The sequence below is a fragment of the Nerophis ophidion genome, linkage group LG05 (assembly GCF_033978795.1).
Source record: "Nerophis ophidion isolate RoL-2023_Sa linkage group LG05, RoL_Noph_v1.0, whole genome shotgun sequence".
NCBI lineage: Eukaryota > Metazoa > Chordata > Actinopteri > Syngnathiformes > Syngnathidae > Nerophis > Nerophis ophidion.
In genome coordinates, this window is record NC_084615.1 from 3,737,459 (window position 1) to 3,751,557 (window position 14,099).

The 14,099-nt window shown below is 45.8% G+C and overlaps 1 protein-coding gene and 1 long non-coding RNA gene across 3 annotated transcripts in view; both read left to right on the forward strand.

Annotated features, from left to right (window-relative positions):
• The first annotated feature begins 638 nt into the window (after positions 1–638).
• Positions 639–2,075, forward strand: LOC133552522 (uncharacterized). The gene is made up of 3 exons (XR_009806726.1): positions 639–794; positions 1,295–1,421; positions 1,665–2,075. It is a non-coding gene; the product is annotated as an uncharacterized LOC133552522 (long non-coding RNA).
• Positions 2,076–10,291: 8,216 nt separating this feature from the next.
• The window catches only part of zgc:66447 (SLAIN motif-containing protein-like), a 28,314-nt gene continuing 24,506 nt past the window's right edge, over positions 10,292–14,099 (forward strand). For both annotated transcript variants that reach the window (XM_061899742.1, XM_061899743.1), the window contains exon 1: positions 10,292–10,531. The gene's annotated coding sequence lies outside the window, so the exon portion shown is untranslated. The remainder of the gene's footprint in view (positions 10,532–14,099) is intronic.

Here is a 14,099-nt window from a genome sequence, read left to right on the forward strand (position 1 = left end):
AATATATATATATATATATATATATATATATATATATATATATATATATATATATACCACAACTGTGGTCCCCTCCAAGGATTCTCATTGTCATCCCACTGGGTTGAGTTTTTCCTTGCCCCGATGTGGGATCTGAACCAAAGAGGTCGTTGTGGCTCGTGCAGCCCTTTGAGACACTTTTGATTTAGGGCTATATAAACAAACATTGATTGATTGAATGACATTACAACAATGAATGTCTAAAATAGACATTGTGTCCACTGTCTTTTGGACACACTATTTAAAAAAAAAAAAAATGCCATGCATATGTGGGTGTGGCGACTTGTCCAGGGTGTACCCCGCCTTCCGCCCGATTGTAGCTGAGATCTGCGCCAGCGCCCCCCGCGACCCCAAAAGGGAATAAGCGGTAGAAATGGATGGATGGATGGATGTGGGTGGGTTGTGTTTGTGCACAGATGTGTCATACCATGCCTCGTCCGCTAGATGTCAGTAAATCCCATATAACCAGCTCACCCCAAGAAGATTTACAGCTCAACGAGCTCACTGCCTGCAAAGCTACTTTACTTCACCGGTGCAAAGAAGTAGGCTGACAGGAGCAAACACCCAAAGCATTTGGCCAATCGCAGTGCTTCCTGTGAGCTCCGGCAGCCAATGGGAATGAGAAGAAATGGTGCGGTGGCTGGTTTTGCCCAGGAGGGTGTTGCATCTGGTTATAAAGCTGGTTGTGTTGCCTTCTTATCACACATAGAAGTCCCACCTGCAGGAGACATTCACACAGTTCACCTCTACAGCAGGTAAGAATATTAACTCTCTCTGCAGGTGAACCCACTGTTAGTGTGGCTCTTTCCAATGATGTCTGTTTTTGCTGATCACACCAACAGGTGCAAATGTTTAGACTTCATTGCAGCTCCACTTTTGATTCCAATTGTACATTTTATGTTTTAACACTTTGCATAATTTGCTAGAAATGCTTGCTATTTACCAATGAGGCTTGTATTGAACACTGGAAATCATTGGTGTGGATAAGAGTAAAGGGCGCCGTAATGCAATGTTTGGTTAGAAATAAAGGTAAAGAAGAAATAGTGTTTTTGTTTTTGCGACCGCTTGGCTGACTTGCGCAACTTCAGGGTTGAGCTCAGTGCAGGCATGCCAGCTGGGGTGGGGCTTGGCTTGTGTACCTGTACAGACTTGTAGTGCAAACCACACCTTTTTGGGGCAAAAGTAAGTAGATCAGAGTTTGAGTAGGCGCTAGAGCACTGAATATATCTGTTAAGCTTCATATTCTGTTTTTCAGGGTTGGAAAAAAAAGCTTGCAAAAATGAGCGACAACAAGAAAGTCAATCAGGAAGTGGAGAAGTTTAACAAGGAAAAACTGAGGAGGACTTCCACTTCGGAGAAAAACCGACTTCCAACTGCAGCTGGTAGGTTTTCTTCTTGTATGTTGCCCCGAATAGGACAAGCGGTAAGAAATGAATGAATGGATGGATGTTGCCGGTCATCAACAATGAAACATCCCATCAAAAGTCCGACCTCTTCCAGTTCACTGCTTTTTGCATGCTCTGTATATTTGTAAACATAGGATGTACTTATTCCTCCTGTCAGTTTTGTGTCATTAATTACATGTATCTGCCTAACTCCTTTTTGTTTGTTTGTGTTTTTTTTAGAGATTGCAGCGGAAAAGAAAGCGTTGAAAGAGGGGGCGAAATGAATCACTGCATCTTTAATCCCGGCTTCTCCTCCTCCACTAATGTGATCTCAGTCCATCTTCTGCCTCTGTCACCATGTGCCACCATACAGAATTATACTGTCTCTAACCCAATGGCATTTTTTTATTTTTTATTTTTTACTCGGTTTAGAAATGAACAGACAAAAGTGTTTTTGCACAGTTCAAGATAAAAATAACCTGAGCATTTTGTATTAATTGAATTTGGTGTCATGTCTATATAGTACAATTTGGAAATATTGTGCAAAATGGAATCAAATTTATATTTTTGTAACTTTTTAAGAAATATACTAAATGTGTCAACATTGACCTCATTTACATTTCTTCATTAAATTCCCAATGTTGTGACAAACCTTGTATTTTTATTTTTTGTATTTTTTAGAGAATAGAAAGTACTTTATTGCTCCCCGGGGGAAATTCAGCACCACAGTTCGCTCTCATCCATCCATCCATTTTCTACCGCTTATTCCCTTTCGGGGTCGCGGGGGGCGCTGGCGCCTATCTCAGCTACAATCGGGCAGAAGGCGGGGTACACCCTGGACAAGTCGCCACCTCACCGCAGGGCCAACACAGATAGACAGACAACATTCACACACTAGGGACCATTTAGTGTTGCCAATCAACCTATCCCCAGGTGCATGTCTTTGGAAGTGGGAGGAAGCCGGAGTACCCGGAGGGAACCCACGCAGTCACGGGGAGAACATGCAAACTCCACACAGAAAGATCCCAAGCCTGGATTTGAACCCAGGACTGCAGGAACTTCGTATTGTGAGGCAGACGCACTAACCCCTCTGCCACCGTGAAGCCCTAGTTCGCTCTCAATAGACAATAATAATAATATATAACATATATATAATATATGAGTAATAATAATATATTCTACATTTAAGTGCAGTCAAGGAACATATGCATTATACAGTCTGATGGCTGTCGGTATGAAGGACCTCCTGTGTCGTTCCGTGTTGCATTTTGGGAGTCTGAGCCTTCCACAGAACGTGCTCATTCTCTCCGCAAGGTCTGAGTGTAGTGGGTGGGAGGTGTTGTCCATAATGGCTAGGAGTTTTGCTAGACTTCTCCTCTCTGACACCACCACCAGAGAGTCCAGCTCCACTCCCACCACGTTACTGGCCTTCTCTACCAACTTGTCCAGTCTGTTTGTGTCCCTCACTCTTAGCCCGCTACGGCGTACAAGAAGGCGCCCGCCACCACCGACTCGTAGAACATCTTTGTACAGACGTTGAAGGATCCTAGCCTTCTGAGGGCCTCAGTGTGTTTTGACCCATTCAACTTGTTGTCCATGTGTACTCCCAGGTATTTATAATCCTCAACCAGGTCCACATCCACCCCCTTGATGGAAACAGGGGTCGCCGGAGTACTCCTCCTCCTTCCCAGGTCCACAACCAGCTCCTTGGTCTTCGTCACATTAAGCTGGAGGTGGTTCTTTCCACACCATGTGACAAAGTCCTCCACCAGTGTCCTGTATTCTTCGTCATCCCCATCCTCAATACACCCCACTATCTTTGATCTATACTTTTAATCAGAAGGGTCCAAACTCTCTCCTGAGCGAGTTTGAAGCCGAAACGACAAACGCGCTCAGAGGAGATAACTTTTGAAGAAAGGTGACGGGTTTTCACAAAACTTTTATTTTGAAGGGGTAATTGCCAACTTCCTGTTGATTTTTTCTGCTAGCTGTCAACTATTAAAATGTAGGTCTAAGTGAGACCTACATAGAAGTTTTTGTTTCATGTCTTTCCGGCATTCCTACCCGAAGTTACAAGCAGTTTTGTCTGTGTTTTCTTCCTGGAAGCAGTTTTTTCTGTGTTTTATTGAAAAATTGCGCTAAAGCGCAATTTTTTTTTCATTAGATTGCAATTTCTGCCAGTCCTGATGTGTCTTCCAAGTTTGGTGAGTTTTGAAGCATGTTAAGGGGGTCAAATTACAGCTCAAAGGGGCAAAAATAGCATTTTTTAGCGAAAATTTTGCTTTGAATGGGTTTTTGCCAAATTTCTGTTGATTTTAGGTATAGGCATTTCTAATGGGGAATCTAGGTCTAAGTCAGACCTACATAGAGGTTTTTGTTCGATGTCTTTGCGACATTCCTAACGGAAGTTACAAGCAATCTGTTTTTTTTTTTTCGTAGGGGGCGCTAGCGCGCATTTTTCATTTTTGGGGTTTGGTTGCTTAATATGTGTTTTTGCCAAGCCTTACTGATGTGTGTTTAAAATTTGGTGAGTTTTGGAGCATGGTCAGTGGGTCAAATTAGGGTTCAAAGTTGCGGAAGAATAATAATAATAATAATAATAAACGTTACAGATTCAATAGGGTCCTTGCCATGGCAAAGGACATGGAGTCCTTTGCTGGCAGGGCGGACCCTAATTACATTTTCATAAAAAGCATTTGTGTATAGTCCATATTATGTCCAAGTCAGATTCAACACACACCTTCATTTTGTACACTCAAAAAAAATTCTTGTTTGGTGTGAGTTCACAGTGTGGCGCATATTTGTTACAGTGTTAAAGTTGTTTATACAGCCACCCTCAGCGTGACCTGTATTGCTGTTGACCAAGTATGCGTTGCATTCACTTATGTGTGTGTAATAGCCACATATATTATGCGAGTGGGCCTGCACGCCGTTTGTATGGATGAAATGCAGATGTGACGACAGGTTGTAGAGAATGCTAAAGTCAGTGCCGTTAAGACACGCCCTCAATATTGTTGTCCGGGTGGAAATCGGGAGAATGCTTGCTTGCCCCGGGAGATTTTCGGGAGGGGCACTGAACTTCGGGAGGATTGGCAAGTGTGAGAAATTGCGGTGTCACAGTGGCACCGCCGCTGTGTAATAACGGCGGGCCAGCTATAACGTTAATTTGATATTGCCTAAAGGGCCAAATTAAATTACACGGCGGGCCAGAGTTTGACACCCATGTTCTAACAGAATACCCTGTCAATCAAATCTAATGTTAGTGATTAAACTTTGCTAAATCGCTATCATTAGCTGACCACACACAAATGTTAAATGATATATTTAGTGGCTTTACTATACCTGGAATGATACCCACAGCGCTTTGGGGACATCTCTACGCTGCTGATCCGCTTGAGATGGTTTCCTGTGGACGGGACTCTCACTGCTGTCTTGGAGCCACTATGGATTGAACTTTCACAGTATCATGTTAGACCCGCTCGACATCCATTGCTTTCGGTCCCCTAGAGGGGGGGGGGTTGCCCACATCTGAGGTCCTCTCCAAGGTTTCTCATAGTCAGCATTGTCACTGGCGTCCCACTGAATGTGAATTCTCCCTGCCCCCTGGGTGTGAGTTTTCCTTGCCCTTTTGTGGGTTCTTCCGAGGATGTTGTAGTCGTAATGATTTGTGCAGTCCTTTGAGACATTTGTGATTTGGGGCTATATAAATAAACATTGATTGATGATTGATTGATTTACATTACACATTACATTCACTCATACGGTGGAAGTTACAATGCATGGCTCTAACCACGACCCGTCAGGAGCAAGTGTGACGAGTTTTGCCCAAGGACATTGACTAGGATGGCAGAAGATTTAATCAAACTGGGAAACATCTAGTTCAGCGGTCTCAAACTCAATTTACCTAAGGGCCACTGGACGCAGAGTCTGGGTGAGGCTGGGCCGCGAGAAAAGATTTCTTAAAATAAATGTGGGCACACTCCTCAGCATGTCTAGTTGTATAATGACGTTTCAAATTGTATCCCTTGTGCACTGCAACTTTCTCTGTGCAAATAAGACACGTCATGGGGCCCCTGTGCTCAACAAAGAAATATTGCATCTCCCACTCTTTCCTGGAATTATCTTTGCTGATCACAAACATTTCTCTTCACTGCAGGCTTTGAAAAAGACATGTTTGGGGTTGTGGAATATATTCGTAGCTGAAGCATGGAGAATAATGTTATTTCTGCAATGTCTGTCGTTCCGCTTTTCCTCGCTAGAGCAACACGGCGGTAGGTGGATAATAGCCAGAAAAGTACCTGGATAGGGAGCGCAAAAAAGTGACGGCTCCCGGAGTGTTATACGGCGTCATGTAGAAAGATACGTAGTATTCATCGTGTGAGGCAATGCAAATTACACAATAAAAAAACAAAATAACGGTTTGAATTGGTCTAGGTTACTGGGAGCTGGGCTTCACGGTGGCAGAGGGGTTAGTGCGTCTGCCTCACAATACGAAGTTCCTGCAGTCCTGGGTTCAAATCCAGGCTCGGGATCTTTCTGTGTGGAGTTTGCATGTTCTCCCCGTGAATGCGTGGGTTCCCTCCGGGTACTCCGGCTTCCTCCCACCTCCAAAGACATGCACCTGGGGATAGGTTGATTGGCAACACTAAATGGTCCCTAGTGTGTGAATGTGTGTGTGAATGTTGTCTGTCTATCAGTGTTGGCCCTGCGATGAGGTGGCGACTTGTCCAGGGTGTACCCCGCCTTCCGCCCGATTGTAGCTGAGATAGGCGCCAGCGCCCCCCGCGACCCCGAAAGGGAATAAGCAGTAGAAAATGGATGGATGGGATACTGGGAGCTGTTATTACTGACGGACAGGTGTGACTGCAGCCAGGCATGTAAGAAAACCCTCGTCTCCATGGCAACGTTTCTGTCGCTTTCATTCATTTGCCGCTTTTCCACTAATGCAGGGGTAGGCAACCCAGAACGTTGAAAGAGCCATTTTGGACCCAAATAACACAACGCTGTCAAACTTGCGGGCCGTAGTAACATTAAACTTTCATATGATGGTGGGGGCCGCAAAATAACGTCTCGTGGGCCGCAATTGGCCCACAGCCCGCATGTCTGAGACCCCTGATCTAGTTGCTGGCACAGTCAGTCTACCATCTGCGCCACACCTGCCGCCACACAAATCTAATGTGTGTGAGTGGTGCGTGTTACATATGGGCATAGTTTACGTCATACTAAAAGCCATAAAAAGGAGGGGTTTAATGCTTACAACACTTAGGAAAATTAGCACCCTCTCGGCATCTGTGTTAAGGTTGCAAACAGTGCAATCAGTGCCAAATAATTAAAAAAAGCCAACTCTTAACGTTCCAACAGGTCCAAGCCTGCTACAAGCAGGGGAGTGGATATTTTACTTTGCTGCAAGTGTATGCATCAGGACTTGTAGCGTCCAGATGACAGAAATTCACTAACACGTTCTATTCATGTATTTTTTGCTCCGGAAAATGAATCTCGCAGTCATTTCACATAATGTCCAATAGGTCTTTCAGTAATCAGTAGATAACTAATTACTTGGAACGGCTCCTTTCTAAAACTGGAGCCTACTTTCTGGAATTTTGGAGCTTAAAGTGTAGGTTCTAAAATGTGCTGGAAAATGTTAGAAAACATCCAAAATCACAACTGTGACCTTCAAGGTACTCAAAGCGCTTTGACGCTACTTCCACATTTACCCATTCACACACACATTCACACACTGATGGAGGGAGCTGCCATGCAAGGCACTAACCAGCACCCATCAGGAGCAAGGGTGAAGTGTCTTGCTCAGGACACAACGGACGTGACGAGATTGGTACTAGGTGGGATTTGAACCAGGGACCCTCGAGTTGCACACGGCCACTCTCCCACTGCGCCACGCCGTCCCTAATGGGCTGGAAAATGTTAGAAAACATCCAAAATCACAACTGTGTCTATTTTAAGGGAATTTGACCTGTATATGGGTTCTTCCGAGGATGTCGTAGTCGTGATGGTTTGTACAGTCCTTTGAGACATTTGTGATTTAGGCCTATATAAATAAACATTGATTGATTGATGTAGATATAATTTTTAGGCCGAGAACTATGAAATAAGTGTCAACGTTATCAGCAATAGAGAGGCTCTTTAATGCAATCAACTTCCATTTAGTTATTATAATACCAGAGTGGTTATAGTAGAATATTTGGACCCATCTGTGATACCATAAGTGAAAGTGAACAAGCTTTGGAAAGCCAATGACAAAACATGTGTGAACAAGTCAAGGATGTTTCCTTTCATGTGATCTTCAAAAGATAGTGTGAGCTGTGTTTTTCCTTAACGGGCTTGCAAAAACCTTCTCACAGTGCAGCCAGTATTGTAAAAATAAAGATATACGATACAAGTGACATTCGGGTACGTCTTTGTACCTGAAGGACTGGCGTCTCAAGCTCAGTGTGGACAAAACCGCGTCTACAATGTTCCACCTCAACAACAGGGAAGCAACCTGCAAAATTAATGTCATGGTTGACAGCGCCAGACTAGAGTCCTTAGTCTCCGGTATGCAGCTCGGCGTGAAGCTCGAAAGAACACTGCCATTTTAAAAACACCGAGGCCCTGGTTTTTACGGCTGCCGAGTACTGAGCCCCAGTCTATCACGTTAAGAAGCTGGACACTACCCTCAACAACGCCTTACGGATTGTCTCTGGATACTTATGAGCCTCACCAAGTACCTGTCTAGCTGGTTAATGTAACCAGCAGAGGTCAGACAGGAAGGAGCCATGCTGACCCTTGCTCAGTACAGACAGCTAGGCAAATCCTACCTCCTCCATAAGACAATCACAGAGAGACCGCACTGCAAACGTCTGAAGTCCCGGCGTCCCTTTGCAGCAATGTCCCAGGAGTTGCTCAGTACAACATTCGCAAAGCATCCTGGGTCAAGGCAGGGGTGGACAGAACAGTGGAAAGCAGCAGAACCATCTGAGTTTCACAACTACATTGAGGATCCAACCTATGTCCCTGGCCAGCACCTGCCCCGTAAGTTGTGGACAACCCTCAGCCGCCTGAGGACAGATGTGGAACGCTTCGGTTAAGCAATGCAACGGCGGGGTCTCACGGACAGTGCTCACTGTAAATGCGGAGACCCTCTACAGACTGTGGAACACATCATGACCGGCTGCCCGACACACCGGCCACCCCATGGCAACCTGCAGACGCTTGACTGGCTTGCTTCAACGGAGCTGAGGATCTGATGACATAAGCAAGAAGAAGAAGTCACATTGTTTTAGTCTCGGTTTCAGTTTGAAAGAAATATGATCAATCAATCAATCAATCAATGTTTACTTATATAGCCCTAAATCACTAGTGTCTCAAAGGGCTGCACAAACCACCACGACATCCTCGGTAGGCCCACATAAGGGCAAGGAAAACTCACACCCAGTGGGACGTCGGTGACAATGATGACTATGAGAACCTTGGAGAGGAGGAAAGCAATGGATGTCGAGCGGGTCTAACATGATACTGTGAAAGTTCAATCCATAATGGATCCAACACAGTCGCGAGAGTCCAGTCCAAAGCGGATCCAACACAGCAGCGAGAGTCCCGTTCACAGCGGAGCCAGCAGGAAACCATCCCAAGCGGAGGCGATACTGTACATTATCAACTGGTTCACCTAATTCAGACAAATATTATACATTTACATTATACATTATACATTTATTTGACAATAAACATACAGTGGATGTTTCAGTATGTTGGAACCTCAATTTCTGATCCCCTCTTTTTGTCAGTTTTTGATGCAGTACCGCCTGAGGGATCAAAGGTCCGTAATATCATCGCTTACGTGCAGGGATTTCTCCAGATTCTCTGAACCTTTTGATGATTTTAAAGACCGTAGATGGTAAAATCCCTAAATTCCTTGTAATAGATCGTTGAGAAATGTTGTTCTAAAACTGAATAGAATAAAATAGAATACATCTTTATTGTGGGGCTTCACGGTGGCAGAGGGGTTAGTGCATCTGCCTCACAATACGAACTTCCTGCAGTCCTGGGTTCAAATCCAGGCTCGGGATCTTTCTGTGTGGAGTTTGCATGTTCTCCCCGTGAATGCGTGGGTTCCCTCCGGGTACTCCGGCTTCCTCCCACCTCCAAAGACATGCACCTGGGGATAGGTTGATTGGCAACACTAAATTGGCCCTAGTGTGTGAATGTGAGTGTGAATGTTGTCTGTCTATCTGTGTTGGCCCTGCGATGAGGTGGCGACTTGTCCAGGGTGTACCCCGCCTTCCGCCCGATTGTAGCTGAGATAGGCGCCAGCGCCCCCCGCGACCCCGAACGGGTATAAGCGGCAGAAAATGGATGGATGGATATAACCTATATGTATAATTATGAAATCATAAATTGTATTTAAATACATATTATATATTATTGTCTTTCTAAAACAATGTTTGCTCTTCTTTCTTATATTTACTAATGATAAATGATTTAAAAAGCTTTTTAAACTGGTTTATGTTGGTGCTGTGTTTTATTTCATCCTTGAAACAGTTCCATATTTTAACCCCTGCTATTGTTATACTCATTCGTTTCTGCGTTGTTCTACAATATTTTTAGCATATTCAACTGACAACGGGTTGAAAATGATTTGCAAATCATTGTATTCCGTTTATATTTACATCTAACACATTCCCAACTCATATGGAAACGGGGTTTGTACCTCAAGACAGTCCACTCTTTTCGTTATTTGTGTTGTAAACAGCGTCACCCAAAGGCGGTGACAGGTAACGCACTACATAATTATCCGTTCATTAATATCGCCTCCTTGCCAGTAGGGGGCGCCAGATAACAGCGCGAATCCTCGGTGGGCGGGGCTCTGCGGGTCTTTGCTCAGTCAGTCGGCTAACTAAAGTGCATCAAGGAGCTAGTTAGCACTGGCGGGAGAACGCCATGAAAGCTCCGAGTGAAGCCCCGCTGCTTTTACGACAACGTGGCTACCAACTACTAACGACACCGTCCATTTGCTTGTGAGTCGCCGCCGTTGTCCGGAGGAGTTTGAGCTCGGAAGTGGCGGGCGCCGTTCAGTCGTCTCAGCTTGAGAGGACAACACGGAACACTCACCGGTACGTTTGTTGTCCTTCCTCGCTAACATGGAGCACCACAACTATAATGGATGTTATTTGAATGGACGACACTTACGCGTTTTCGTCCGTAGCGTGGCCGTCTTCCGGCTGTTGCTACCTGGAGCAAAAAGTGGCGTAAATGTGGTAATGAATACGAACAGTGGCTCGTTTGACTGGTTCGAATGAATTAATCGAAGGTGAATGCGCGTCTGTGTCAGTGTTGCCAGATGGGAAATGAGCATTTATCGTAGTAGAATCTCGGAAATTACACACATTAACCAGTGTGTGGTGTTCGGGTCTGTGGGACCTGTTTTAATTTCCATCCCATCCATCTTCTTCCGCTTATCCGAGGTCGGGTCGCGGGGGCAACAGCCTAAGCAGGGAAACCCAGACTTCCCTCTCCCCTAGCTCAGGGGTGCCCATTACGTCGATCGCGAGCTACCAGTCGACCGCGGGGGGGGTGTCAGTCGATCTCCAGCCAGGCGTTTTAAAAAAATAGACCTAAAAATTAGTGATCATCAATCTTCACCAAGACGTCACTTAAATGACATTCACGGTACCGGAGGGTCTTGTGAGATGACGCTGGCTGCTGCAAGATCATTATTATTAAAATATGACCGAGAGGAAGGCGAGAAACACTTTTTATTTCAACAGACTCTCGCGCCGTACCTTCCGTCAAAACTCTAAAGGCCGACTGCACATTTCCTATCTTCACAATAAAAGCCCTGCTTCATGCTGCCTGCGCTAACTAAATACAGAGTCTGGGAAAACTGGCGTGCACAAGCGATCCCTCAGAAAGTTGGCGCGCACAGTGTGTGGTGTTCGGGTCTGTGGGACCCGTTTTAATTTCCATCCCATCCATCTTCTTCCGCTTATCCGAGGTCGGGTCGCGGGGGCAACAGCCTAAGCAGGGAAACCCAGACTTCCCTCTCCCCTAGCTCAGGGGTGCCCATTACGTCGATCGCGAGCTACCAGTCGACCGCGGGGGGGGTGTCAGTCGATCTCCAGCCAGGCGTTTTAAAAAAATAGACCTAAAAATTAGTGATCATCAATCTTCACCAAGACGTCACTTAAATGACATTCACGGTACCGGAGGGTCTTGTGAGATGACGCTGGCTGCTGCAAGATCATTATTATTAAAATATGACCGAGAGGAAGGCGAGAAACACTTTTTATTTCAACAGACTCTCGCGCCGTACCTTCCGTCAAAACTCTAAAGGCCGACTGCACATTTCCTATCTTCACAATAAAAGCCCTGCTTCATGCTGCCTGCGCTAACTAAATACAGAGTCTGGGAAAACTGGCGTGCACAAGCGATCCCTCAGAAAGTTGGCGCGCACAGTGTGTGGTGTTCGGGTCTGTGGGACCCGTTTTAATTTCCATCCCATCCATCTTCTTCCGCTTATCCGAGGTCGGGTCGCGGGGGCAACAGCCTAAGCAGGGAAACCCAGACTTCCCTCTCCCCTAGCTCAGGGGTGCCCATTACGTCGATCGCGAGCTACCAGTCGACCGCGGGGGGGGTGTCAGTCGATCTCCAGCCAGGCGTTTTAAAAAAATAGACCTAAAAATTAGTGATCATCAATCTTCACCAAGACGTCACTTAAATGACATTCACGGTACCGGAGGGTCTTGTGAGATGACGCAGGCTGCTGCAAGATCATTATTATGAAAATATGACCGAGAGGAAGGCGAGAAACACTTTTTATTTCAACAGACTCTCGCGCCGTACCTTCCGTCAAAACTCTAAAGGCCGACTGCACATTTCCTATCTTCACAATAAAAGCCCTGCTTCATGCTGCCTGCGCTAACTAAATACAGAGTCTCGGAAAACTGGCGTGCACAAGCGATCCCTCAGAAAGCTGGCGTGCACAGTGTGTGGTGTTCGGGTCTGTGGGACCCGTTTTAATTTCCATCCCATCCATCTTCTTCCGCTTATCCGAGGTCGGGTCGCGGGGGCAACAGCCTAAGCAGGGAAACCCAGACTTCCCGCTCCCCAGCCACTTCGTCTAGCTCAGGGGTGCCCATTACGTCGATCGCGAGCTACCAGTCGACCGCGGCGGGTGTGTCAGTCGATCTCCAACCAGGCTTTTAAAAAAAATAGACCTAAAAATGAGTGATCATCAATCTTCACCAAGACGTCACTTAAATGACATTCACGGTACCGGAGGGTCTTGTGAGATGACGCTGGCTGCTGCAAGATCATTATTATGAAAATATGACCGAGAGGAAGGCGAGAAACACTTTTTATTTCAACAGACTCTCGCGCCGTACCTTCCGTCAAAACTCTAAAGGCCGACTGCACATTTCCTATCTTCACAATAAAAGCCCTGCTTCATGCTGCCTGCGCTAACTAAATACAGAGTCTCGGAAACCTGGCGTGCACAAGCGATCCCTCAGAAAGCTGGCGTGCACATCACTTGTGTACGCCAGCTTTCCGAGACTCTTATTTTGTTAGCGCAGGCAGCATGAAGCAGGGCTTTTATTGTGAAGATAGGAAATGTGCAGTCGGCCTTTAGAGTTTTGACGGAAGGTACGGCGCGAGAGTCTGTTGAAATAAAAAGTGTTTCTCGCCTTCCTCTCTGTCATTTTTTCATAATAATGAACTGGCAGCAGCCAGCATCATCTCACAAGACCCTCGGGTGCCGTGAATGTCAATCAAGCAAGCTACGGAATTTGCCGCCAATGTTTTTCTTGTAAAGTGTATGGAAGCTGGATGAATTAGATGCCAAAAACCAACCACTTTCATGTGGTATTGTACAGAAAGGACAACTTTTTTTCTCCTCCATTTGAAAATGTGGGCGTTATCATCATTACTGTCTGATTCCAATCAATGCAAGTCATCAGAATCAGGTAATACACCAACTTATATTCTTGTCTTCGTGAAAGAAAGACATCTATATGTGTTACACATGCTTGTATTATCATTAAACACATTTAACTTGTTTACAAAAATGTCTCTTTCATAAATATAAATGATATATAAAGGGAATAAGTGGTAGAAAATGGATGGATGGATATATATAAATGAGGTAGATCCCCTCGAGTTGGTCAATTGAAAAGTAGCTCGCCTGCAGAAAAAGTGTGGGCACCCCTGGTCTAGCTCTTCCCGGGGGATCCCGAGGCGTTCCCAGGCCAGCCGGGAGACATAGTCTTCCCAACGTGTCCTGGGTCTTCCCCGTGCCCTAAACACCTCCCTAGGGAGGCGTTCAGGTGGCATCCTGACCAGATGCCCGAACCACCTCATCTGGCTCCTCTCGATGTGGAGGAGCAGCGGCTTTACTTTGAGTTCCTCCTGGATGGCAGAGCTTCTCACCCTATCTCTAAGGGAGAGACCCGCCACACGGCGGAGGAAACTCATTTGGGCCGCTTGTACCCGTGATCTTGTCCTTTCAGGTCATGACCCAAAGCTCATGACCATAGGTGAGGATGGGAACGTAGATCGACCGGTAAATTGAGAGCTTTGCCTTCCGGCTCAGCTCCTTCTTCACCACAACGGATCGGTACAACGTCCGCATTACTGAAGACGCCGCACCGATCCGCCTGTCGATCTCACGATCCACTCTTCCCT